The sequence below is a fragment of the Epinephelus fuscoguttatus genome, linkage group LG17 (assembly GCF_011397635.1).
Source record: "Epinephelus fuscoguttatus linkage group LG17, E.fuscoguttatus.final_Chr_v1".
Lineage (NCBI taxonomy): Eukaryota > Metazoa > Chordata > Actinopteri > Perciformes > Serranidae > Epinephelus > Epinephelus fuscoguttatus.
Window position 1 is genome coordinate 31,326,116 of NC_064768.1, and position 25,082 is coordinate 31,351,197.

At 41.6% G+C, this 25,082-nt stretch overlaps 1 protein-coding gene across 1 annotated transcript in view; it reads right to left on the reverse strand.

Annotated features, from left to right (window-relative positions):
• csmd2 (CUB and Sushi multiple domains 2) overlaps positions 1–25,082 on the reverse strand; it is a 291,890-nt gene that overhangs the window by 239,983 nt on the left and 26,825 nt on the right. The window lies entirely within an intron of this gene.

A 25,082-nucleotide genomic window follows, 5' to 3' on the forward strand; every position in this document is an offset into this window, starting at 1 on the left:
TTACACTAAGCCAAAAAGTTTTGTAGTTAAAAGCATAACTGTCTCTCTGGCTGTGTGACTTTATAGTTTTGGGTCCATGTCATTGGTTCAACATCCCATTAGTCCGACTGTCCGCGGTGCTGAACGTCCGGTCGCGGCCTCGCGGCGCACCATACGCCCGCCGCGAGGCCGCGACCGGCTTAAGGCGGAGCAGGCTCACGGCTTTTTGTTTGTCGCTTTCCTTTTCATTTTAACCCACACCATGATCTTTTCCTGACCCTAACCAAGTGGTTTTTGTGCCTAAACCTAACCAGACCTTAACCACAGGGCATCATGATGATTTCGGAACGGACTTCGAAATAATGAGTTTAATATGGTCGGAACAATGAGCTGTCGAACCAATGGGCTGTTCCCATAGTTTTAGCAGCTAACCCGTTAGCTAACCTTAACGTGGCGACGCTAGCTCGTTCAGTGCTAGCTAGCTAGCTAACGCTATCTCATTTACTATGCAGTATGGCTGCTAGCTAGGTAGCAGTGGCCGCATCTCGTTTTTGAACATTTAGCTCAGCATACCTCTGTAGTTTAGGTTGATCACCTGTGAAACAGAGACTGCGGGGTTTTTGGCTGATGAGTAGCAGGTATTTCCAGTCTGTGAGACTAAAATTTATTCAGCAGTCAAGGTCAAACCTGAAAGCTTAGGATGGCCTGGTGCAGGGCTGTGCCATATCTCGAGCCTGAACTAACCACTGTCACGTGCGAGTTTTCATTGACTAGTGAAACTGTTTTCAAAAAAAACCTAAATATATCCATAAATATGTATAATAATTGCTGCTAATGACTATATGTCACAAAATATCAAGCTTTTAAAACTTTAAAGGGGAACTACGCCCATTTTCAAAATTCATACATGTTATTCCTATGGTGAAAAACAGTCCATAAATAAGTAGTTAACATGATCAACACATTATACCTCCCATTTGACACCGGGGGGCCTCTAGTGTCCAAATCTCTACTGGTATTATTTGGCATTCCAGTTGAGGACTGTAAAGTTCAGGTCATTGGCAATTCCTTCAATTTCATCCTTGGAGGAAATATTTGTTAATTAATTATTAATTAGGCTAATTTATAGCGGGCTTGCATCTGGTTCTAAAGAGATTTAAACATCATGCATGGAGGGCCGATCTAAAAGTGGACATTTCAGATAATGAGAGGACCAAACACAAACAGCTAACACAAATCTAAAGTAACTTCAATGTAATTGGTAAATGCAGACCTATATAACATCTGTAAAACTGAATACATAAAACAACAATATACCGGACACATGTTATAAATGTAATGCGGCTCAGGGAATATTTATACACTTCATCTGGGAAAAAATTAAAACGTTCTGGAAGGAAGTGATTAATAAAATCCTGATTATTCAGCCCATGAATATCTCATTAGACTCAAAAATGATATTGCTACACATATATCCATTAACAATATCTTTGAGAATTAAAGAATGTATTTACTTTGCTATACTGCAGGCAAAACGAACTATAGCCTAAGTACCAACTATAGCTTATGGCATTGTATGCATGTATGGCATTGGAGAAAATAACACATACCTTGAAAAATAAATGAAGTATGTATGAGAGAATATGGAAACCTTTAATGACTTTATATAATACAGAGATATAAACGACCTTCTACGGGAGAACTGAGGATAGAATACTAATATGAAAACACAGTAGTGGTAAATCCCAGAGGTTGAAAACTTTGATTACGATTTTTTTTTTCCCCTTTGTAAGAGGTACCAGTGATTTAGATTTTTATTCATGTGAATAATATTTGTGATGTCATGGAGTATTAAGTCATAGACAGTGAATGCAGAAATGTTAAAGATGACACTGAAAGCATCCAGGGGAGTGTTCTGAGTATATGGGCACATTTTCTGTTTCACATCTGAAAAAACTACAACTGAATAGAGCTCATTTGGATATTAAAAATGTGTTGGTCTATATTCATATCTAATGACATCACAACTTTGAGACTAACTTCTTTGGTTATTCATTTAGGGGATGTTCCCCTTTAAATAGCAATATCATCACTACTTTGATTTAACTGATTAAAACCATTGAAAAACCTACTAGATATAATGCAGATTGATGAACCAGTCATTCTAGACCAGTCAAATTGTCAAGTTATCCTGATCTTTAGGGATAAGAGTGGACAGAATCACTATATTTGGAGATGTTAATAAAGTACCATAATGACTAGGGTTGGAAACACAACCTCTGAGGGACCTATAACCAGTGTACCAAAATTATGTTTGAAACAAGTAATAGAGTTTTGAATAATGAGCCTTGTCTTATTAGGGCCATCTTTCCACAGCAGCTCTACCAGGTTCGGCTATTAAATCCATTTAACATGTTTGCCACCCACATACTGGCAGTGCTCACATACACAGACACATCCTAATTAAAAAACAGGTGTCCACTGTTCATTTGTTGCCAGTCACCACAGGTTGATTCATCCGTGCATAGACATGAACGTGTGTGTGCACATTATAGATCCCTGATTTACAGATTTTAATAAAGGACAATGTTGTTCTCCTGACTTTTAGCTCATCCTCAGAATTTCCCTTCCCGAGTGCCACTTTAATTTTCATTTTGTGTTCCCACATGTGCTCTCTCACCACATGTGTATCCCACTTTTTACAATCTATTACATCCCTCCCTTTTATCTCTCGGTGTTAAGAGAGGCCTCAGTGTTTCACTTAATCCTTAAGTACCACATTGGAGGTGGGGAAAAATTGCAAAACGCCAGTGCAGGAGAGATGAATTGAACCAAAAAGGAAAGAAGACTGTAATATATGCATGATTTCACTCCTCTCTGTGAGATTGTCACGGTGGGATATCAGCTAAACGATGGGACACATGTTCATGCAAATAGCCCCTTCGCTGACCACAAATTGAGTTGGAAGGCAGCCATCTTGGTTCAGCAGCGCACTGCCGGGAAGGGGGGGGTTGATAGAGGGTATGATGGAGGGTCTGAAAGGGTGAGTGGGGGGGCGGGAGTGGGGGTGGGGGTGGGGGGTTACAAACTGGGAGGGATTCTTGCCGCATCCAAATCGTGATCATCTGGCATAAGCCAGACACGGCCCCAAATCATTTTTCCAGGCTAAGAGAAAACAAAATGGATACCGTCAGAAAACACAGCGAAACTGGCTTCACATGCGAAGGGAGATTAAATATTGCAATGTGATATGGGCTGTGGCAATCTGAAGCGTGCAGCCGGTATTGTGAAAAAGCCAGCTTGGGGATTGCCTGTTATCAAGGAAAAGATGCGAGATATGATTGCAAGTGAGCGATACAAAAGAATGGATTTGCAGCGCAGGTGTCTCGAGTGAGTGGTAAATTGATGGAGGGAGGGAAGAGAGTGAGGGGCAGAAAAAGACAGAAAGAGGGAGGACAGAGAAGTTAAGAAAAATAGCAGAGTTATAGGAAATCATTGGCTGTTGCTCCTGTTGGGAAAGCTGCGTAATCCCAGAAATGAGGGTCTCCGAGGAGAAGAATAGGTGTGCATGGCTGCATTCACACTCAACAGTATATGCAAGTGTTTGCATAAGCGCATGGGTGTGTGTGCGCATGGGGAGAGCAGAGGTCTATTAAGAGGGCTTTCCACCTGACTGGCCTCAGCATCATCTCAATGAAGAACCTCTGCTTCCAATTATCCCACCACCACCCATGGGAACAAGTGAGGGAGAGAGACAGACAGAGAAGGAGACAGAGCATATGTGCAGGAGGATGGCTGTATATGAAAAGAGTGCAGATATTGTAATGAGGAGATGGCGACGTTGAAGAGCAGGTTGAGGCAGGGCAGAATGTGAAAAAGTAGGGAGGTGAGAGAGACACATCAGTACGTGGGAATGTACCAACCATGAGCCTGAGCTGAGTGAGGATGAGTCATGGTGAGAAACTCCTTCATTAGGCTGTACAGCTAGTCAAGGATCCATGCTCACACACACACACACAAACGGACATGCGGTTTTATTCATTGGAACATTTCGGTGTGTGTGTTTGTGTTGTTATCTTCCCCCTTCCAAATATATGCGTGTTTACAGCTGTAAACAGACAGAGACTAAATCAGGTCATTGGTCCTTTAATCTTATTCACTCAGTGAGTGTGTGTGTGAGTGAATGTTCTCAGGGCGGAAGGTAAGCACAGTGCTGATACAGCTGATTTTCCCCCAGAAGGAGGGAAGAGGGAGGAGGAGGGAAAGGAAAAAAAAAAGAAAAATAGATACAGCAGCAAGATTTTGATGGCTGAGTAGAGGGGAGACATTAGCCAATAAATGATGGGTGGTAAGAGAGAGACAGGGAGAGAGGGAGTTGAAGTGCAGAGTCAAGAACTACGTGTGTATTTTATGTGTATTTGTGCAAGCAAGTGTGTGTGTGTGTGTGTGTGTGTGTGTGTGTGTGTGGGTGGGTGTTCTTACAGGACCCTGTGCTGCTATAACTTGTCAGTGGTCAAGGCCAGGGGCTGATGCTCCGTTGTGCTCTGTAAGCTCTAACTCTCCACTGACTGCCTATCACACTAACAGAAATGCTGAGAACCAGTGCCCAAGCATTGCAACACACACACACACACACACACACGAATGACTCCAGTTCCAGCATGTTTTTGGCAAATGGAATATATATTTCAATTGCTAAATCAGGCTCCTTTCCTTGTTGTTGTTTTTAAAAAGGATGGAAACATAAAAAAATGCACCCTCGGATTTAAACTGTTGCCGTTCAGTGTGTGTGTGTCTCTGTGTATGACTCATCGCTGGCTCTACTTACAGTGAAAAAAAAGCTGACCGTGTAGCCTAGCGGAGGTTAAAATGGCACTCCGTTCCCACACACATGATTTGATTCCTCCAGCTAATAGGAAGACTTTCACAAGCAATTAGACTGTATTTCTATCAGCCTTCTTATCCTTTCTTTTTTTGGGGTAAGCTGTAATGTACCGCGTCACTTTGCCCAAGGGCGTGATCTGGCCTTGATGGAGTTTTATGGTTAGCCTTGAGCGCTCTCAATTTCAGTTAAATTCCTGTTATGCAGTCTGGAAGGCTGCAAAAGTGTTACCAGTAATCATGGCGGTTAGTAGTTTTGCAGGAGAAGAAGACGTTGCAACATCTAACATGTTTATAACTGCAAATGTGGACTTTGTAATGTGCCGTATTTCTGTGAGGTTGGGCTTTTCATCATCACATCACATAGTCCAGAAAGCGTGCAGCTCCACAACAAAGGTGAACTTTGCTAGAGGCAGCAACAATTTGCAAGTCTCATACTGTAAGCAGCTTCCTGCAGATGCCAACGCGATTTCAGACAAGACTGACGCCTTTTTGAATCGAACAGGCTGATTCTTTATGTCTGTGTCGTGAGAGAACGACGGGCTGTAGCATGCGGTCGCTCGTTAATATTCGCACGCGCGTGACATCACAAGGTATTTGCGCATCGCGGCGGAGCGGCAAGGGTGGGAGAGTCTCTCTCAGATGTCTCTGACGCCGAATGCTGATGGTGAGATAATCAACCGCAGTCAGCGCCAACTGAGAGACAAACTGCAGTGAAGTCATTAACAAACCAATGTCTCTGGAGGAAGAGGGGGAGATGGTGAGGGAGAGGGAGAGGCTGATATAAAGGAAAAAGCAGAGCGGAAGGGAAGGTGAGAGGAGGAGGAGTGGGAGGAGAAAATATTAGCAGTGACTCGAGGAGATTTGAACAGATGAGGCACTACAGAAAAAGTAGCAATGGCTAAATAGAAGTGTGTGTGTGTGTGTGTGTGTGTGTGTGTGTGTGTGTGTGGTTTGGCTGCGAAAAAGGGCAAAATAATGGAATAACATGAACTTCCGAGAGGGGAACGAAATGAGGACAAGAGACAAAACCAATGCAATGACGAAAACAAGTGAATAATTTACAGTGTCAGAACGGTGATATGATGCCTTACTCATCAGCTGTGTTCATTTTGGGGCCATAAAAAGACACGGGTGGCAACGCGGACTGATTAGCTGCCATTTGCTGTACAGAATAGCTAAAGTCATCACCAGCGAAATTAAAGGATGTGTGCGTGCAAACGAGTGGAGGCAGTTTTTACCAGAGATAAGTGTTCCATATTCTTAAATTATATCTCTTTCTTAAATCTAATTCTACCTAAGGGTTGGAGTAAGTATGGAGTTATGGCTTTCACACACACACACATACACACACACACACACACACACACACACACACACACACACAACTTTACTTCCCCTGGAGTATCTGCTGGTCAGTGAGTGAGTGAGTGATGTGACTGGTTTATCTTCGAGCTATCTGCACTCCATTAACGGTGTATTACATTGCCCTGATGCTATCTGCATCTGCTCAACGCTGTGGATACCTGTGAGGCAACACGGAGGGCTGCACAGTCCCTCTGGTTTTTGGGATTACATACAGATAGCCGATAATGCTAGCGCAAAAGTCCATGCGTGGTACTTGAATTACTATTTAAATACTTCAATCCTTCACAACATTGCTTGTTTTGCTAACAAATATGCATTTATGGACATAATGTTTATCATAAAAAGCTCCATAATTGGATGCCTCCGTATTCAATCTGCAAACGAACGACATAAAGGCTCAGGCAGTAGAGGAAAACCAAGTACGAAAAGAATTGCATTCTTTGTTCATTTGTTCTCCCTGTTGTAGAGACATAAGTCAATTACGCTTACAGCAAACAAATCAAGGCTGACAAATGAAACAAGGTGACGTTCACGAGTCCACCGTGTTTCCCTCTGCTCTGCACAAATCGCTTTGCAATAATCCTCGGGCAGAAAACAATTAGGGATAGAATAAAAGTAATTCAATGTCGTGCCACTCTCGCCCCTAGGAGAGTGACAAAGCTAAGTGGTAGCCATGAGATATGCTGTTGTTTACTCGCTGTACCAGTGCGCAGGTCTGTGTTTTTGTATGTGTGTGTGAGTAGATGGAACAATTATGACACACAGGGATGCAGTAAATGATCAAGGGGAGAGAAAGGACAGACGGAAGACAGCCAATTGAAAGCAAACACGAAACAAGGTGAAAGAATTTCCTCAAGAGTGAGCACAAATTCTAAACAGCCATCTTACATTTCGAGATATTCATATATGTTGCATTATAAGGTGTCTACTTTTTATTTGACCTTACAAACTCATGTTTATTATCTCTAAATATTTATAAAGGTTGGGGGGTGTTTGGTAAATGCACAAATGAATGATTATCATTACTTTACAATTATAGTTGCAGTCATAATTGTAGTTGTTGTTAAAGAATCAGCTATGCAAAAATAACACGAGCAACAGTAGTAGTGTGAAGGTCCAGTAATGCTTAAATAAACAGGTTATATAACGCAGAGCACGGAGAAGATCAAATAATGTGTCGGTGAGTCAGCCTTTCAAGCAGCAAGATTTTGATGAGTAACGGACAGAGTTGGCTTAGTGTAGCGGTGCGAGGAATGTGGCATGATGGAAATGCGAGTGATAAAAGAAACAAACAAACAAACCACTAATGTACACTTGGGTAACGGCTGAGTGCAATGTTGCCTTCCCCCAGAATCGCTCAGATTAAAAGGATATGTTATTTAATCAGATGTAGCCATTTGCCACTTAGTAAAGCACACACCCAATCCCTCTTTAAACAGTTGTTTTTTGTGTTTTGTAGACTGTAGCTTTCCCTCTGTGTATCTGACTCATCCTCTGCCCTATGTTCCCATTCTGTGCTACTATATGCAGCCAGATGTTTGTGAACACCCCTGCCTGAAAAGCTCTGGAAGACTGTTTTTCCATCTGGATGAAATATCCATCAATTGACACACCACCAAACGTATTTGAATCACTGAATAAATGAGAGATGTGGGCAGTGATTCAAAGGTAGAGGACCATGGGATAGTTTTTCATGGATCATTTCAATGGGGTGGGCAAATCCTAATGCCACAGAATGCAACGCTGAGGAGCCAGATCTATGTAGAAATGGGTCTTTAGGTTTGGTTTGGAAAAACCTGACTGGCTTGCACAGATCCCAGACCTCAGAGGGGACCTATTGTGTTCATTTTTAGGTTTAAACTGGTATTTTGAGCTTGTACTAGAACATGCTTTAAAGGTCCAGTGTGAAATGGTGCATAATATCCCTGTGTTTTCATTAGTTTGGAATTGCCTGAAAATAGTAATTGTTGTGTTTTTGTTACGTCAGAATTTATATCAGGCATGTCCAAAGTCTGGGCCGGGGGCCAATTGTGGCCCGCAGACCAATTTTAATCGGCCCTCAGCTTGACTTTCAGAATATAACATATGTGGTCCTTTGCACAATAATGGTTAATTGAGCAAGATGACTTCACATTTTCACCCTTCACCTCACAATTATAGGACTATCATACAGTTTATAGACAGGCATCAAGTAGTAATGGTTCATTAAGAGATAAAAATGATTGCATTTTTTAAACCCATTTGATGTGAGAATCGGTTTGGCCCGTCCCCAGGTATTTTCACGTTGTTTTATCTGGCCCCCATTCAAAAATGTTTGGACACACCTGATTTCTATCTACAGATAGACTGAGTCCTCTTCCACATAGTCTGCCATGTTGTTCTACATTAGCCCAGAACAGACAAACCAAACACTGACTCTACATAGGGCTATTCTTTTCCTCACATTGACCACCACAGTTCTTCTACACGCGTAGCACACAGGTGGAATTTCAGTTGGTTGCAATCTGCAACCTTACCACTAGATGCCACTAGACCTACACACTAGACCTATAACCATAAAAAAAATAGATTTTTCTCATGCTGTCTGTGCTGGCATGCATGTATTCACCATCTGTCTGAGATGCTCTGTTTTTTTAGCGCCTGAGTTTTTAAGCCCCACTCCCGAAAAAGCCCAGATTCTCCTTAATGGCATGAACTTTGAAAACATTAAAAAGACTGGCAAACAAGATAAGATGTTTCCCTTATGTTCAGGTACAGCTACATGGAGCAGTGCAGGCTATGTGATGTAGTGTGCCTGGAGCAGATGACCATAGAAAGAAAGAAATCTGTCACAATCTGACGTCATCTTGTAGTCAAATTTTAAAAAAAAACACTGGAGACAGAGTATTGAGAATGCTTTGATGCCTACGGCTATGCTCACAGTAACTACTTTTACACATGCTTACCTCATTATTTGAAACTCATTGGAGCCAAATGTTTGATTTGTGTGAAATGTAGTGCCCCACCACGCCACTAGGGGGCTTACGTCACAGGCTGAGGCAGGCCATGGTATTTAAGTTCATTCCAGTGAGCACAGGTGTTGCTGATGTTAGGCGGAAAAACAGTTTCCGACTGTGCTCGGAGTATGGCTGTTATTTATTGGAAGTGTGTGTTGAAAGTTAGTGGAAGTTGTACGGACAGTATGGACAACAGTGAGAAAACAAACTTATGATGATATAAAGCATTGGTAAAGATTAGGAGTAATGATCTGAGTACACGTCTGAACAATTCAGCCAATTAGCAACCTGTAGTGGCTAAAGTATAGCTAGTCATTACATTTATAGTTAAACTAAATTAAGGATTCGCCCAACTGCATCCACACCCCTTTGAGATGAATTGGAAAACCAACCAGGCCTCCAACCATCAGTGCCTCACCTCTCTGATGTTCTAGTACTACTAATGTTCAACAGTCCCAGATGGGTGGAATATTGAGATATCTACATATGTTTGGTCATGTAGTGTGTGAGGCATTTCTTGTTCATATAAAGACTCTATGGATAAGGAGCGTGTTTGCATATACATATGTGGATTAATGCATGCCTGCTCTACAAGGTTTCTACAAGGCTTTAGGTCTACTCCATTGAGGTTCCTTCCAAAGACATTGCACGAAGCTTTGAATGTATATTCAAACTGCTATCTCTCTCTCTCTCTCTCACCCTCTCGCTGTGATCTTTAGTTTCTCCGTCACTCCGCAGAGGGATGCCACTAATAAACTCCAAAACAAGGTTGGGCAGAAGATCTGATTAGCCAGCAGGGCTAACAGGGACACGGTGACCGATGGAGCGCCCGACCAATGCTATTTACTTTCTACCCGTCGCTCTTCTTTCATTCCTGTGGCAATGATGATCAAAGAGCAGCAGAGGGAAGGAGACAGCGAGGGAAAAGAGAGAGGAGGAGGAGAAGGAAGAGGAGGAGGGTACGGCAGCAGTGTGTTTGTGTGCTATAGGAGTACAGCACTGGTACTGATCTAGAATTAGCTGCAGGCTCTCACAAACACTGATTTACTCATATTCCATTCGTCTTGTTTCTGTGTACTGTCAGCGGTCTCTCCTTTCGTCCCTCTGTGCCTGTAGATCTTACATTAATGCCCTCTATCTCTTATTTCTGTCTTTTTTGGTATGGAGAGTGGAGAGTTAATCTGTTCTATTAAGTCCTCAGTATCTCTGCACTGTGCTGTATGTATTTCTGTAGACTGATTTACATCCTGTTTGATGGAGTCCAGTGTGTTTACATCAGAATCTGAAGCGTTAACCTTCGCCTTTTCAACCGCTAAATAAGCACGAGTGCAACTGGTCACATGCAACAAGTGTCTAATTACATGCCAGGCAAATCCTTTTGACACAGCGCTGCTAGTGTGCACGTTTGGGATATGTGTGTGTGCGTGCGTGCACAATATGTGTGCTTTATCCATTATCACGTTTCACAAGGTGTTTGGATAACTAATTAGACTGCTATGCTCTGTGTCTCCCAGGGATGAACAAGAGAAAACAAAGGGAAAGGGTGAAATCAAGGAAGAAAAACGTGACTGCAGCAACGCTGAGGAGAAGGGGAAAAAAACACAGCAAAATCAACACAAGCTGCAAAAAATATGCCAGGGATTTGCCTAAGCCAGGGAACAAATGGTGCACAAGGAGAACGTCTGTGCTTCACAGTCCCATAGATTACAGCTAAAGGGAATGTATTTCTTCTGTTTTGGGGTATGTGGTTGGGCAAGGGGGGCAAATACATAGGTTTCATGCTGCCATATTGTTTTGTTGGCTTTTTAGTGTTTGTGTGTATTCTGTTTTCTCTTTTTGTGCAGTGAGAGTATAGGAGAGATCTGAAGGATTCAAAAAAGGACTTAAAGAAGCTAACTCAAACTATGGACAGTCTTTTTGGAGACTGTGGTTGAAGTTTGTGCTTAAACTTGTAAAAAACAACCAAGAAATTGCTGACATAACTGAAATTTGCAGATATCCCATTGGGACATAAACAATATACAACATATACTTCAACAAAGCATTTACATCTTACATTTTATCCAAGATTGTCGGGATAAAACTCAGCAGGGGATTTTTTTAGTTGCATATACTGATAACAGTGACTGCATTTCTCATGTGACCCACACAGTAACACTGCTTTTCCACCATTGCATCATTGCATCTCGCTGACAAAGGGGCTAAAATTACCGGCAACTGAAGCTAGAGCCGATAAATACCCATGGCTACTGCAGAGTCCTTTGTCCCATGAGTAAATCTCAATTGTAATCTCTCCTATCAAATACAAAAGTCAGATATTAGTGGGCCAGTCAGTGGGGTTTTTGTCCAGTGGGAAAGGGGCTTTACAGAAGTGAGCTATCGGCTTTAAACTCCTGCAGTTTTGTCAGGACACTTATGTAATCTATTTCACCCTGTTTGGCTGCAACAAATTTGGCAGTGAAGACAATCAGGAGGTGAGCCACAGGTTTCGCAGTTCCTCCTTCAATCAGGACTGAAATTGCCCAGCAGGTAGACAAGTCCTCATTGTATCAGTGTGTTGTGTGCTCTGCTTGATGTGTTTTTGCTTGCAGGTGTGTTAAATTTGGATGTTTTCATATGGAGGCAGACCTCATTTCAACCAGGCAAGATGGCTCCTTGCATGCGAGACACCACATAGAGCAACAAATAGGTTGTATCTTTGTCCATTATCGAACCACCAGTTAGTTGAATTACTTTTCAAAAGGAAGACGTGATAATCACACATGACAAGAAAATTACACAGCAAACCGTGTTATTTAAAAAATAGTAGCATGAGAAATAAAGAGCCCTTGTCACTGTCTTCTTTAAAATGTTTTGGCTGGAGAGATGATTATAAGTTTTTGCATTGTGCTTGAGAGCATGCATGTGATAGGTGCTCATCACTACTTGCGTTTGAGACAGCATTATGTGTAACACAGCGAAGCATATTGGATCCTACTTTAAAGCTTTGACTATCAAACCCAGAGCTACAGATCACCGCAGGAAACAAGGAGGCGAAGGAGTAGCTGCTTTTTATCAGATAAACTGATTGATGAACTGTAGTACGTGTGGGTGCTTAAGTGTAGAGCATGAGTGAAATGACTTTTTGTCATTATTATCTATGAAGAGAGCAGCCACAGATGTATCAGGATGTGACAAAGAGCCTGCTGCTCTAAGGACTGGAGTGCTTAATGTGGTTTTTGTGTACTGTTTGCTAAACAGACACTAGGTTTTTCAAAGCAGTCTTCCACTGGTGAGCATTGACCTGACCACTTAATCATCATTAACCTGCTGTAATGTGCTGCTAGTTAAAAGCATGTTGTCCATTGTTGGTTGAATAGTGATTTTACTGGTAGTGAAATCCTCTGAAGCTCTTAATCTCCTGTAGCTCTTAAAGGTGCTGCACTGTGTGACTTTGGAGGAACATAGTTAATTGTTTACTCTCATTTCCAAGTCGTTAAATACTGATCAAATACTGATGACTCAATCAAGTAGCTTTCTCCCTAAATGTAGTAAAGGTAGGCCACAATAACTAAAATAAAATAAAATAAAATAAACATATTTTTTAATTTCACCCACGTTCACTGTCTTCCTCCACCAAATTGTGAAAAATTGGAGTGTTCCTGTGACACAGTTTCAGGAAAAACGGTTGCTACTGTGCAATTCGTGCAAGCGTGAAACAGCAGACTGTTTTTATTTAAGTATTGCCCCCTTTCACAAAAATTATAGATTGTCAAGTTTATAGTCATCATTGAAAATTACACTCTTTTTCACAGCCTGATCAATACCAAACAACTGGAAACAAAGAGAAGTCAAGCAAGCAGTGAAAACTCCATGACAATGCTTCTTCCCACTTTCCTCCTCTTCTTCCACAATGCTTAAACCAAGACATGCTGCACTTGTTAAAACTGCTGCACATGCGCACTCCTGAGTTGCACTGTGCCTTAGGTGTTCCAACTGCAAAATCGTGACTGACGTGATTTGCATAAGTTGTCATGCAAATCAACAAAGTGAATTCCCCGCAGTGAGAAAAGCATAACATCCGCCTCCCACCATCCCTTTGTTAGGTGGTGTTTATCAATTTATATCATGAAATTTGTGGCATTGTCTTAGTTGCTGTCGTATTGTGTGCTATTGCTCTGTACACTGAATACCTGTCAGGTTCAACCAATTACTACAAGTACTGTATACAGGAGTATTTGGATAACGCTTGCATCAGTCAACACAAGGTCATCATTAGCAAATCAATGACTAATGATGAATGTTTAATTTGAGCTGTGTAAAGTTGCCAACTTTTATTATATTATAGATCACAACATTTTCGAAATAAGACATCATTAACACACTATATCTGATCTGGCCAAGTCTAATTTTGGAACATTTCACCTGAGCATCCTAATGTGCTGGCACGGGCAGCGATCTCTGCTGCTCTCTTACCCATAGTTAATCACTTTCTAACAAAAGCAGTCCTCCATAGTCAAGACAACAGTCAATGCATTTACATGGCATTAGAGATAATTGCTTTATTGTTAGTCCACCTAAAACCAGACTTTTAAAAAACATGTACACGTTAGTCTGACTGAAATTATACTAAACTGAATTTCTCAAAGCCGGACTAACACACCTAGATAATATGATTGGGAGTCAAACTCCTGCACGTAGAGTCCATCAGACCCAAACTGGCCGAGGCACTGTGCACATGCTCCACAGTTTATGTCCCAGGCTTTGACACGAAAGTTGAATAGCATTCGCAACAGACGAAGAAGCTGGTAACAACATGGTGAAATCTACATCCAGAGCCGTGCAGTTTTGGACAGTTCATGCTGTGTCAGCCGAAAGAGTTAAATATTTCAAAATAGATAGATGTGAGGAAAACACAGAATAGTGATTGTCCGGTCTGTGATGTAATAGGTCAACTGGAAAAAGGTCCAATAATAGCAAGATGAAAGGGGGCATATCACCACCTATCACAGCGGAGTCAGACATATTTTGGTCAATAAATCGATTGCCCTCTGATGCTTGTATACTGGGATATCAACAGTAGCCAAAAAAGAAGGAAAGTGTCCACACACTGAGTTTAAGCTCCTGCTTTTATTTGGTTCAAAGCTGCAAGCTTTCGACCCTATTGGGTCTTCATCAGGCTTCTTCTTTGTACATCAACAGTAGTCAAATTAAATGGCAAGTTTAAGTTGAGCTAGAACTGTGGCTAAGATAACTAAGATTATTTAAAGGGATACTGCTTTGATTTTCAACCATCTTTCTATCATAACAATGTGGGGAGTATGAGTGAATGAACTGTGGTAAACTTCCCCCCATGCAGTACCCAGCTCTCCTTGACCACCTCCCAGATCAAATCCGTCTCAAAAATGACATGTTTTGCGTCATCTGGCAGATTTTCGCTAGCTCTAGAGCTGTCGCTTGAACTACAGATTGCACTTCCACATTTACATATGCCCGCCATGATGGACACAAAGAGCGTAGAAGTGAATCGAGAGAGACACCCGCTCCTTTCTCTGTCAAACTCAAAATTATAAACTGTAAAACTAGGCGGTGCTGATTAAATATAAACCAAGATTATGTTACTGCATTGCCTATTTCTGTCATAAAATGTCTCCAGAAACATATTTTAGTGCACTGTTTGGCTGTAACATGAGAATCTGTAAACAGGAAGTGGGTGCCATACTGTTTCCTGCATTGTAAAAACTGTAAATCCGGGCAGTGCTGATAAAATATGAACTAGCATTCTGTTACTGCAATTTCAGACTGTTTGTCATGTTTGTAACCAGCCGGCCACCATATTGTTCCCTCTGTCAGAACAGACAGGCTTGCCTTAGCTTTATTGATTTGGTATGGTGCAATGCATTCTGGTAGTTGTAGATTTTTTCCTTTTGAGCAAAAAGGATTGCTACAGCTCCTTTTCTCTGCTTTCTCTGATCATGTAGCACCAATTTCAAAAGTATTTGAGGCTTTCTACTGCATAGACAGACTCTAGTTTTATGAAAAGAACATAATTCCAGTTCTCCCTTTTAACATGTTGCCCTTCAACAATCACATATAATATTTCATTAACTGGGGCTGTACAAGGAAAAAAAGAATAAATATGGAGTTATTTTTTGAAACAAATATTGTCTAAAATATGAGCAGGGAACACCACATGGGCAAAATTATACCTCTATTTTTAGTGATTATGTTTTCATCCCTGAAGGTTTAAACAGCTCAACAGGCTGGCCTCCACAAAATTTGGCGCATTCCTTTGACTCAAGTGTGACACGCAGCACAGAAGGGCTAAAAATGACATCTTTTTGAAGAGAGCGCTGCATATTCAATCTTTTAACTCGGCAGGGAAACATTTCATTTCATGCCGCTGCTGAAGTGTATCCTGTTAAAAACATTGATAGGCCCGGGGATGGAGGAATGTCAATAAGCAATACACACAATGAGTAACACACAGGATGTAGGATATAAATTCACAGCCATCTAGTTGATTATTTCTCTAATCTGGGGTTACAGGGCCTAATAATTCTGCCTCACAGGTGAGCTGGTGGCATAAATCTCCACAGCGTTTCACTTTTTCCCAGCATGAGATGATGAAAAACAAACTATCACTCTTCTTCCTGTTTTTAGCAGACTGTCGTTAAAGCTGGCGTTGATAAGTGGCAGTCTCTCCATTAACAGCCCGGACTCCATAAGTTCCATAAGGAACCATAAATCCTACTGTGTGTGGGTGTGAGTGTGTATGTGTGTGTGTGTGTGTGTGTGGTTGCATGAATGCATCTGTATGCACATGTCTTGGGTTGTGTTTGAAAAAATTCTATACATATACCTACACTGAGTGCATGTACACGTGTGTATGCTGTTGAATACGACACTCAATCATGAGCAGCACAAACAAATAAAATCATGCAGCCTTGAAGACATAATTCTCTCTCTCTCACACATACACAGTCAAACACTCCTCCTCCCCATTTGGATATGTACTCTGTATATGAGCACGTGCAGGTTGATAAAAGAACGTGTGCATGCAAACACACACCGAACACGTGTTCATCACAGTGTTTGCTCTCTGGAGTCATTTCTCAGAGTATGTGTTTTGAGAGATTGATGGCCAAGGCCGTCACTGACAAAGAATTACTGCTGTGGAATGTGCTCAGGAAGGAAGTGCCACTGAACGTCACCCGCTCTCACTCTCACCCGCAGACGCTGGCTCCTTACAAGCTTGACTCATTGACCAACACTGTGTTCGCTCACGCATGGGACATGGATGCCGACTAACACATCAAATACTGGGAGAAACAGGAGATTGAATTAATACGAGCTTTGATCCCTTCACAAGTGACCAGTATTACCTTAACTTGAAGGCGATCAAATAAGAAACGGTGGCAGATCTGAAGCTAAATACAAACGTTAAAGAATATCAAAGGTGCTACAGAGGATATTCAGAGTCAGAGCTGGGACCGCTGATGTCACAAGCAAACCTGGAGCTGAAATAGCGGTGCTCACAGGGGTAACAACAGCAACAGTGCTAAAGTGAGCTAATAGTGTTAACAGTGTTAATGCCAGGGCGACCTTGGGGTGGGGGTGGGGTAATGGAGAGCATTATTGAGGGAATGGGTGAGGGCAGATAGGGTGAGGCGCCTCGGTTCAGGATGCTCTGCTACATCTTTACATAGCAAATAGTGGTTTGCTGCTATACCAGTGCTCAAATCTCATACATACAGCCTTTAAATAATACACAACCATCTCTTTTTATGTACGCAGCTGGTGTCATTTGGAAGAAATTTGATAGAAAAAAATACAGTGCATCCACAGTAATCGTTTGTTTCTGAAAAGTGTTTGCAGTTTGAGCGAGAAGTAAATGATCTGTGGACACATACTGCATATAGTTTTTGGTGCACAGCTGCAACTAACAATATCTAACACTGAACAACAGATCGGATGCTTATGTGTGATGTGAAAGGTGTCACTCGTAGCAAAACACCCACAGAGAATTATAACCCACATTATAACCCAAACTTTTCTGGCATCTTTCAGCTCATTATTTTGGTTTGGTTCAGCCTCTTAGCTCTAATTAGTGTCATTAACGGGTGTGATAGGCAGTTGTTTTTGGCCGAAAACCTCGAAAAACTGACTGTATGCTACTGGCCCAGCACCAAACAGCAAACAAACAAAGTCACCAACAAGCTGATTTACATTACATTCATTATGTAGAGTCAAGCATGACTCAAAATGAATGCTAATGTTGTTGCTCCATATCTGCAGGATGTGTTATGAGCAACCAAAAAAGTGAATATGTCAGCGTTATTCAAAACTTCACAGCTAATCTCACATACTACTGGACCCGTCAGCCTAATATGTTTTTTGCACATTTATGACCGTATGCTTCAGGACTCTTCACAACTCTTAACCTGCTGGTCGGTGCTGCAAGTAATCAGCAGCTGCTTCAATTTGGATTCTTGCTTCTATTAGGGAAAACAAACATGGTGGTCATGTTGGTGTTGGCGGATTCTTTTGTTGGCATTTTCACCCAGCAATGGACGTTAACATTGCTGGTGTTTAGGAAGTGTTGCTGTCCAGATTTGCACCCCAAGGTAAGCAATTGTGGTTTCTTCTGCTGTCATGCATACACACTGGACACACAGTCTGTCCTGCACTTCCTGTTTCCCGTCCACATGCTCCCTGACACAATCAACGGAGATCTTTTCTAGTTCATCCTTTATCTATATAGAAAATGAGAAACAACCTTGCATCTCAATTTCCAAGAGCCCAAAGTGAAATATCTTCAAATAGGCGTAAGCCCAAAATCAAAAAGAAAGCAATTTACATTATGTAAATAAGAGAAAATGGCAAATCCTCATGTTTCAGAGGCTGTAACCAGATGGATTTCTGAAACAATATTCTAAATTGTTTTCAACTTACTTTCCAACAATCGACTATCATCTAAGCCTCATTTCAGTGTCTAAGGATAACTGGCCAATCAGCCAATCTTCCAAAAATTTAGGAGTATTCCTTCACAGTCTGCTTTCAGTGCTTGTTTTGTCGATAGGATATTTACACAGCTCAAATCAAAAACTTTGAACTATAAGCAGAAGCAATATGAAAGCAAGTTAATAATATTTTTCTCCTCTCATGCATATACTGTACAAGCACTCGTGCTCTCAAGTGCTTGCCAAAAAGCAGCAACGTCTCTGAAACCTTCTGTGTCTGAAAAATTACAGTTTTCCAGCCCATCGCTGTTTACGCCGTGCTCAAAAGTGTGTGTCTGCCTGTGTGTTTGTGAGTGTGGTGTTCATTTTATCTGTATTCCAATAAACCTTGATTTTGTTGACACTGAATCAGCTCTCTGGGATGGGCTGCACACTAGCCTAGATCCCCCTTTGTAAGCAAGTCTGAGCACACATACGCTGCTTCTCCCTCTTCCTCCTCCACCCACACACACACACACACACACACACACTCAGATTGTGACACCCCAACCTCACAGCACTGAGGGCTGACTGTAGTGTTAATGCCACTCCCAGCACCATGCACTAGTGCTCCTTATTTAGGTCCTATCGAGCCCGCAGGCTGAAAATCTGTCCCTTCCACACCTCCTCCTCCCCCTCTCACTTCCCCGCCCCTGCCAGACTGCCGGGCCTTAAGTCCCTCCATTCCATCACTCCATCACTGAGAGGAAGGCATGTGGGGAGAGATGCCTTCTCACACCCCAATAGCTTTTCCCTTTGATGAAATGTACTCAGTGTTTCCCAATTGGCAGTTACAAGGTGAAATGTGACACAAAGTGTAAAAAAGATTGCTTTTTACAAGTCAGAAGTGTGCGCTCTTGTACAGAGTGACAGTGAGTGAGCTGGTGGAGGTTCAGTGTCTCGCCTGAGGTCAATTTGGCTGTTGCTTTAGTCATGGGAGGGTCTGTCTGACTACTGTGTTACAATGCCACGGGCTCTGTTTAACCCTGGACACTAGGGTTACTGGTCTCTAAGTGGACGTTCCATCACATCGTCATTTTACTGGAGAAAAATGACCACATTATTATTAAAGTTGTCATTGTACAGCATTATTGATATGTAACTAATTACTGCTAACACTAACAATTTAACAACAGATGGGGAAATTGTAAGAAGGAGATTTTAAAGGCTGAATTGGGCAATATTTTATGACCATACCAGAGACTTTGCAACCACAATTAGAAACTACAGTTCAGGCACGCTTTGCTGACCATTTTTGTAAAGATGCCACAATTATTTAGATTTATTTTCTGACTCCAGTTTTCACTTGTGTGTTCAAATCAATTTGCAGAGACTATATTCAGTCACCTCCATCACATTGCCAATTTCATTTTCTAAGGTCGCGCTATTGTCATGTGGTGAAACACTCTGATAACGGTCCATTCAACTGATGCATTCAAGGATACTTCTCCATCAGTGAGTTAAGGGTCAGATGCTGCCAAGCGTCACATTCAAAAGCTATGCTGTTGTAAGATCGTTCTCCGTGGACAAACTCTAAGCAATTGCACGGCTATTGTGAAAAGGATAATATGAAACTCAAGGTCTGACTCTGACGAAAGGGTATGCAACGTGAGAATTTTACAGATCACATTTGTCTTGCTGTGATACCACTTGACGGTTGTGTAACAACAAAATAAACGTGGCAATACTGGGAAGGATGATATATCTTGAGCTAATATCAAGTCATACCAAGCTGATTTGATATCCTCTTACAATAGATGGACATATAAAAGAGAGAATACTGTCAGTCAGGTTTGTTAAAGGAGCAGTTATATATTTTTGAAACGTACCTTTATATGCCACCTTTTGAGAGTTAGATGAGAGGATCCATATCGATCTTATGTTCTTGACTTATGTGAGTATAGAGCTGGAGTCAGGATGTTTTTAGCCTAGCTTAGTGTAAAGACTGGAAGCAGGGGACACAGCTGGCCTGGCTCCATCAAAGGTTCGCCTACCAACCTCTCTCCAGTCTTGAAACGTATCGGCTATCATCTGACGACAATAAGCCTCTGGGGGCAAGGGCCAATATTTCAGGCCGATCCGGACTTTGGCTATCAGACTACAGCTGATGGGTTTCAAGATTGTTTTCGGCCAATGGGTTCTGCCTCTCCACGTAGACTGGTTGCCTGTGGTTCAAACACGATTGATCAACACAACTTGGACTACCAAACCAGAACCCTTCCAATACCAAATCTTTCCCGTCACTTACGGATTCTGCAAACATATGACACAAAAACACACACATTTGTGCCTTTAGCGTCAGTTATGTGGTGTAACAAGAGCCCGGCACAGTGCACAACTTCATTGAATTCTGTTGTAGAACAAGCTGTAGTCCAAGTACTTAACTCACAATAAAACTACAAGTTATGAGGCTACGAGATACAACGTTCTGGTCTTTGTAGACAAACTTGCTATAGCTCTTTAACCCTGTTTCCAGTTGTTATGACCGCGTCCTGACTCCCTCTCTGTACTAAATTTACATACATGAGATTGATGTTGATGTCATCTAACTCTCAGAGAGAAGTAAAGACTACTTTTTCCCAAGCTGGCAAACTATTTCTCTACAGGAGCTTTATACAATGCTCAGAGTCTATCTATGAGTTAAAGGTTGTCTGTGCATGGCTCTCAATGTTGAGCTACCTGAAACAGCTTCTAGCTAGAGGTACTAACACCACAAATGGTGCTAACACCGGCACCAGTGCTATCAGGGCTAACCTTGCACAAGTGCAGTGTTGTATGATACTGACTGGCTAGTCAGCAGGAGACACCCACATGCTGTTGGACCGTCTACCACAACAAAGAACAGAAAAACTTGGATTGTAAAACACACAGAGGTCAAGACTTCTCTGCTTAGGATGCCATTACTCCAGTATTGTTTTTTTACAAAGCAAATGTCGTTTGCTGCTATATCAATGCTAATGAATGAGCTAAAGTAAGTAAAATAAGTGGTATGGTTCTTCACAACCTGCTTTGTCCTTTGTCTGAGTGATCCAGATTGCCTTTTTGAGGTTTAATTTCACATCAACACAAATTGTGTGTATTGAAAACATTTCCTTAAACTAACTGCAAACAGAAAAAATGTTGATATGCTAATGTTGGTACAGTAAAGTCACTTTATTTGATATTACAAATAGGTGGATAGGATTTTCTTTACACAGATGTTTGAGCTACTTCAGTCAGCAAAACTTATTTAACTTTGGGGTTATTTTTGCTGCAGTTTAACAAGATGCACTTAACCACTTTATCACCACACAACCTCTAAAGAAACAAATGCTCTGCTTAATTACAGTTGTAACAGCAATCAAATACAGACAGAAGCTTGAGTCTGCGGTTCAGGACATACAGCATTGCATATACTTTTTCTGTTTTTCAAACAAATGAAACTTCCGTCAAATTTTTCTCCCCGCTTCCCAGGTGTCACCCGGGATCGTCAGTTTAATGAAATGCTGCAGCAACAGCCTGACTCATATATGCATTTCCTAAGGAGTGACTGTGACTCATAAAGCAACTGCTGCAGGAGCACACACACACATTCACAAACACACACCAGGGTGCATATGGCCTATGGATAGGAGCTGGAGCACTTATAGTATATAGCTGAGCTGATTTGTAAGCCTGCTGATAACAACAATTTTCTCAGCTTTGACAGCGAGGAATAAATGAATGGATAAATAAACAAATCTAAAGAAAAGTGACTTCTTTGAAAGAGAAATCAAAGACGATCGTTTGAACGTGACGAGAGGCAAAACATTCATGTTTGATGACGACCTGAGATTAAACGAAATATCCTGAACTCTACAACCTATCGCGCGGTACACATGAAAGGCGGATCAAACTCAGCAAACACAGTGCACAGGACACAAAATGGAGAACAGGCAGAGGAGATAAAACATTAAAAAAAAAAAGGTGAGGAGGAAATGAGGGGAGGTGGGGAGAGAAGAGGAGCAAGAGAGATGGAAAGAAAATTACTTTTGACACGAGCGGGATATGAGAGCAAAGGGAGGGATGAATTATCGGACGTGCATCTTTGTATGTGTGTGTGTGTGTGTGTGTGTGGTGTAGGTGGGGGGTGTGAATGTAAATATACATGCATGTCCCGGCAGACTGCTGAGAGCTGCTCCCAAACTCACTCATAGATAAAGACAAAAAAAAAAGCCGTCTTTGAAAAGAGAGGAACTCTGGTCAGATTCAGAATCTAAAGAAGATCTGTGTTCCCTACAAACTCACCAGCAATCCTACTGTTTCTCCATCTCTCATCCTTTCTGTATTTTTATCTCTTCTCTCACCACCCTTTTCCTCCCTTTTTTCAAACTCATTTTCTTTCCCCTCACTTATTTTCAAAGCGCTTACAGAGAGAGAGTGGAACGCTCCCCCCCCCCATCCCGCTGGAGCATCAATATACAACAGAGCCCAGAGGTCCAAACAGGAGAAAGGCTGAGGAGAGCAGCGCAACACAAATCCATAATGGATTTTCTTCTCTTTCATTCGCTTTCTGCAGGGAGATGCAGTGAAGGCACCACTGGCACAGAATGAGAGACACGGCGAGGGGAGGGGGCAGAGAAGAGGTGAGGGAGAGAGGGAGAGACGGAGAGGAATCGACGGGGAGCGGCTCAAAACAGTGTCAATAACAAAAGCCCTTAAGAATATTTCTCTCATCTGTCTCTAGAGGGCTCGCATAACATATGCTTTAAAGTATTTGCGAGGCCAAGCTCATTCCAGAAGGTGACAGGAATTAAAAGCAGCTTTGGTGTAGCTTCAACTGATCAGATGCAGTTGCTAATTAAGTTAGCCTGTAAGCGAGGGATTGCCAAGAGGTCTGACAGATACGAGGCTGCGAGCAATAATATCCCGAAACACACAAAGGCATCAGTGAAAAGCAGCTCTGGGCCATATCTTATATCTGCAGCTATTACAAACAGAAGTCTGGCTCTGTAGATGGCAATTCGGCCTAACAATATTTATTTGTAAGATCCTGAATGGGGTTGAAAATGTGTAAACTTTAGTGAGCATGAAACTGAACGAGGAGCGAATATTTCGGCTGTGCGATGTTAGCACAGGGCAGCCCTCTCTGAGGCTGATAAATTGACGGTCGGACGGGGAGGATGAGACTGTTGATTCAGAAATTGTTTGTTTGAGTTTTCACACCCAAGTGAGCTTCATTTTATTTTGCTAGTAGCTCCGGAGCACAGAATGTACCCAGAATCACAGTGAATAACCTTGGATGCTGTCACAGCGTCCACAGAGTCAGTCTTGTGTTAGTCACCAAAGGATCCACTGCCTCTGAATGCATCACTGACGACAGTCTTGATTATAGTTTTGCCAGTTTTCCAGGTTCCATTCCGCTGCCTTCATCAACACCTTTAAGTCTGAATAACTCCACAAAGGACATTTTTATTTTGATACAGCTTGGGTCTTAATGTAATGGTTTTGGCAATCTGCTTTATTGGTAACAATAACGTTGTACTCACTACAGTAATTGATGAGAACAATAACATCGCTACAACAAAATGTGATGGTGCCAGAGGCAAGTAGTCAGGCGAACAGGCTGGTTGTAAACAGCAGTTTAGGAGTCAGATTAGCTTTCACTTTATATGGAAATAAAACCAAAACAGAGTGAACCTGAGGTGTCACTAATTCGCACAAACTGTATGCACAGACAACTACGGTAAATATAGCTCAAAGTTGAAGCGGTGAGTTTGTTTCGTGTGATAAATGTTTACAACAGACACTCAGAAAAATAATGTTTTCTCCTCCACAAAAGTTTCACTAACCCGAGGGCTTTGTTTTTAAACCTGTCTGATTGTCTGATCTCAGCCATTTACCCCAAAACTGTTCCGCCTATGGGATACGAGCACTATGTACTGTAGAACTTTGATGGACTGCGAGTACTACAGAAAGTTGTAGGAACATGTAGACAGGATGTGTTTCAAAAGATGAGACTCTCTTCTTTTTGATCTTTGGGATCATTATGAAAAAGAAGGTCCTCTGAGATTAAATAATTCAGCAGCAGGGTACTGAACTAAAACCTTAAAAATGTGGCATTTCTCTAGCTTTGAAACAGAATACTTCATTGCCAGGGGCAAATCGTCAGCAGAGGCAAACCAGACAAATGTTTGGGGCCCCCCCTTTTGGAAAAGGGACTCATGATGATTTTGCAAGACAAGTAGACCCCCTTAAACCTACCTACAGTGCACCGCCACTGCCCCAAAGTAGCCTAAGTGGGGCCTCTTCCAGCTACCATATGACAGCTAGATGAGATTAATTAGGACAGTCAGCGAGCTACCTGTTACTGTCATACATACGTAACCGTTAGCACACACGAGCATACCTGTCTGATCACCAGAAACAAAAGAAAAAATATTATTATTATTTAAATTATTAGTAGTATTACTATTATACTCTTCATCAGATACAAATATGAACCCTCATACACATACACACATGCCCTATATAACCAGCCTTTGTAGTAACAACTTGTTTGCTAATTTACAACAGCAAGAATATGGTTATATCTAATTTCTGTATTATTTATCTATTTATTTATTCATTTATTTTTGCCTGTATTCCATATTCTGTCTACTCCAATGTGTGTACAGTATGTCACAACCTTGACTTTGTGCACAACCCTTTGCGCCAATAAAATAAAAATCCTTTAACTGCCATTCGAGCACATTAGAAATATTGGTAAAACTTTACTTGAAGGCATCTTTATGATACTGTCATGAACTTGTCATAAATATTATGAACATGTCATAAACGTTTATGACTGCTGTCATTAAGTGTCATTCGTTTTTTGTAATGACAAATTGACATTGTTTGGGTTGTCTTGACATTAATC